Here is a 3,256-nt window from a genome sequence, read left to right on the forward strand (position 1 = left end):
TGAGATAAAACACTGAAACAATAAACAATAAATGTAAGTTTATATACTTTTTCTTATTATTTATATATGGTACAGAAAAGCTAAAAATATTACAGTTCGTTTATAAATATGTTCTTTCTTGACACACTGTGAAATTTTATTGTAAGGAAGTATATACCTATAAACAATTGTGGGATATATATTCCCAATACTTGCCAGTCTGCCACAAAATGCTGGCTCATGACGGATGGTTTATAATGATCCACTTTCTTGTTTTCTCTGTAAAATAATAGTGACTAATATTTTAAAATTATAATCAGTACTCGTAAGTGAAATAAATACAGGTAGAGTATCCTTTATCCGAAATGCTTGTGAGCAAAAGTGTAGCAGAATTTGGATTTTTTCAGATTTTGGAATATTTGCAGAATACATACTGGTTGAGCATCCGCCATCTGGAAATCTGAAATCTGAAGTGCTCCAATCAGTATTTCCTTTAAACAGCAGGTTGGTGCTCAAAAAGTTTCAGATTTTGGAGCATTTTGGATTTCAGATTTTAGAATTGGGTGATGCTTAACCTGTAGACACAATAATAGCAAAGGGAAACAACTTTGCATGCACTGCATGCAAGATAAGTTTTTCTTAAGGAAAAAGAAAGTAATTTTATCCTCAGGTAAAATGAGTGGTTGTTCCAAAATGAGATGAATGGACACAGCAAGTTGCAAAACATTAATTAGAAAGGAATTTTATTACTCATGGTCAAGGCTAGGTAAAATGTGATGGGTTTGTTTATAAGATTATTTTTAAAAAACTGCTTGAGTATTAAAATTTGGTTTTCTCTCTGTTAAAATGACAAAATCGTCATGGATTACTGTTCTGCTCTTAATAATAGGTGGTAAAAGATGTTCATTTGCCTTCTGAGTAGCAAGGAGGGGGCGGAGCCCAAGAGACTCAGGACCCCGAACTGCCCCAAGAGCGCCCATCCCGCCCGTTCCCCTGTCCTGGCCAGTGTCTGCCGGCTCGGCTCGAGCAGGTCCTGTCCCTCTCTTTGGTCCAGCCTAAACGCCCCAGCAGGTTATGTCGCCGCACGCCATGACCTCCCCTCTCCCACGGCCACACTGGTCTGCCCCGGTTTGGCTCGTGCGGACCACGCCCCTCACCGCCCGGCACCCTCTCCCGCCATTGGGGACTTTGGGCTCTCTAGCCCCGCCTCCCGGCGCGCAGCACAGCCCCGCCCACTCCCACGACTGTGACGCACGCGTGACGCCGGCGTGACGCCAGCGCGGTTGCTCCCCAGGCGCTCGCGCTGCCCCCGCCCTGCTGCTAGGCGGCCGTTGATAGGCTTGTGTAGACAGGCTCAGGCCGCCCGCAGGCCTTCGCCTCCCGCATCCCGGTGCCGGCTGCACCCGTCATGGACGACAATGGGGTTGTGTCGGACCCCGAGCTGGCTGCCCTTCTGCGCTATTTCATCCCGCACGGGATCGTCTTGGGTACGCGGCGGCCGGCAGCGGTCGGGTCGCCTCCCGGGACCTGCTCCTGCCGTTTCGTCCCGCTCCTTCCTCCGCACCCGTTCCCCGTGTCCCCAGTGCGCTCTCCCCCAGGTTTCCTTCCCATACCCCTGCCCGCCCTGTGCCCCGTGTCTGGCCAGGCTCCACTGACAATCTCTTGGAAGAGGAAATCTTCAAGTACATGACCCAGAGGCGGAGGAGGCTTTCGCCCTCTAACTCGTCTGCCTCCTCCTATGGGTTCTCCAGTGAGACCCAGCCCCAGAGGCCCGCCTGGCCACGCATGGGATGGGAAAGGGGCATGGGCGACGGGGAGGATGGGTCGGGAGTGTGTGGCAAGGGCGTTGGCTGATTGGGGCGCTGGGGAGAAGGGAGGAAAGCCTGAGAGGCACATGGACTGTTCCTCCTACCCCATTCAGACTTGGATTCAGCTCTCAAGGGCTTGTCGGATATGGACAATCTGCCCGAGAAAGAGGACACCTTACTTGCCCAGAGCATCGGTAAGGCAGGGATGGGGTGGGCATCCTTATACCTTCATCCCACTCGGTTGGGGACCCCAGTCTCAGGGAGTACCTGATTCCCCAACCCCCACCACCTCTCAGCAACCCTGGAAGGGAGAAACTTTGTCATAGGCCCATAATGGGATTCAGATTAGGTCCATTGGGCCAAGCAGGGGACAGTGATGCTTCCCCTGCTAACCATGCCCCGCTTCCTAAGGTTGTAATGAGGAGTACTATGAGGAGAGTTACCTGAACGCCAGGACGTCCGGGGAGGCTGATTCTGTGGGTACGTCCAAGGGCTTCCACCAGAAGGGGACTTCGCTCTCAGTTGCTGACACCTTCCACCACCAGGTGAGCTAGCTGTCAGGCATCCTGTACTTTGATCCAAACTGAGGGGACCATAGCTGGGTTTGGGCAAATACAGTGCAGGAGGGGGGGCACTGAGTGCACCCTTCATTCTCCGGGGAGAGTTAGGGTCAGCAGACAACTGTTTGGTCAGGGCCCTACTTTGGGGAGTCGTGAGAACTATTTGAGTAGAGTGCATGGGACGGCACATGGCCTGGACCCTGGTTTGAGATCTAGGCTCATGCTCTTTCTGAAAATCCTTAGGGTAGAAAGGAGGGTGCTGTTGTACAGGCAGTCAGGACAGTCACTGAGCAAGTGGGAAGGCCCCGCAAACAAAAGGCCGGGAACCCAGGAGGTTCTGGAAGGGGCAGGTCCCTGGCCTTTAAGCAATGGTCTGAGTGGGCTGGCCAAGGATGTTTGGACTGAGGGATATGATAGGGCCATGGTGATCCCACCAATCGGTTCCCTCACCCTGACTTCCTTCTGCAGATTCAAGATGACAGTCTTTTGTCTTCTTCCGAAGAGGACAGCAAGGATAGGTGAGTAATGGAGAGGCACAGGGATGGGGCTGGTTCAGGGCCCAGGCTCTCCTGGCCCACTTGCTCTCCTGTTTTCCTCAGGGAGCACCCCGTGTATGGCTTGGACAGTTCCTAACAGAGCGTCGCACACTACTGCCACGTTTCCAGCATCTCCAAGAGCTCCCAGGACCTGTCCTATTATCCTACATCCTCCTCCTCCTCCTCTTTATCCTCATCTTCATGTTCCTGCCCTTCATGTCTCACCCAATACACCATCCAGCCAGGAAAGCAGGCCCTTAGGGTCCCGCTCTGGGGCCAGCTGCTGCTTTTCCTGCTGTTAGTTGCCTTGCTGCTCTTTGTTTACTACTACTGGAAGTTTAGAGAGGGCAAAGCATTCTGAATAGAGCCCTGA

The 3,256-nt window shown here is 52.1% G+C and overlaps 1 pseudogene; it reads left to right on the forward strand.

Moving 5' to 3' along the window:
• Nucleotides 1-1,387: 1,387 nt before the first annotated feature.
• On the forward strand, nucleotides 1,388-3,256 carry LOC134367420 (emerin-like; annotated as a pseudogene).

This window comes from Cynocephalus volans, chromosome X, assembly GCF_027409185.1.
Source record: "Cynocephalus volans isolate mCynVol1 chromosome X, mCynVol1.pri, whole genome shotgun sequence".
NCBI lineage: Eukaryota > Metazoa > Chordata > Mammalia > Dermoptera > Cynocephalidae > Cynocephalus > Cynocephalus volans.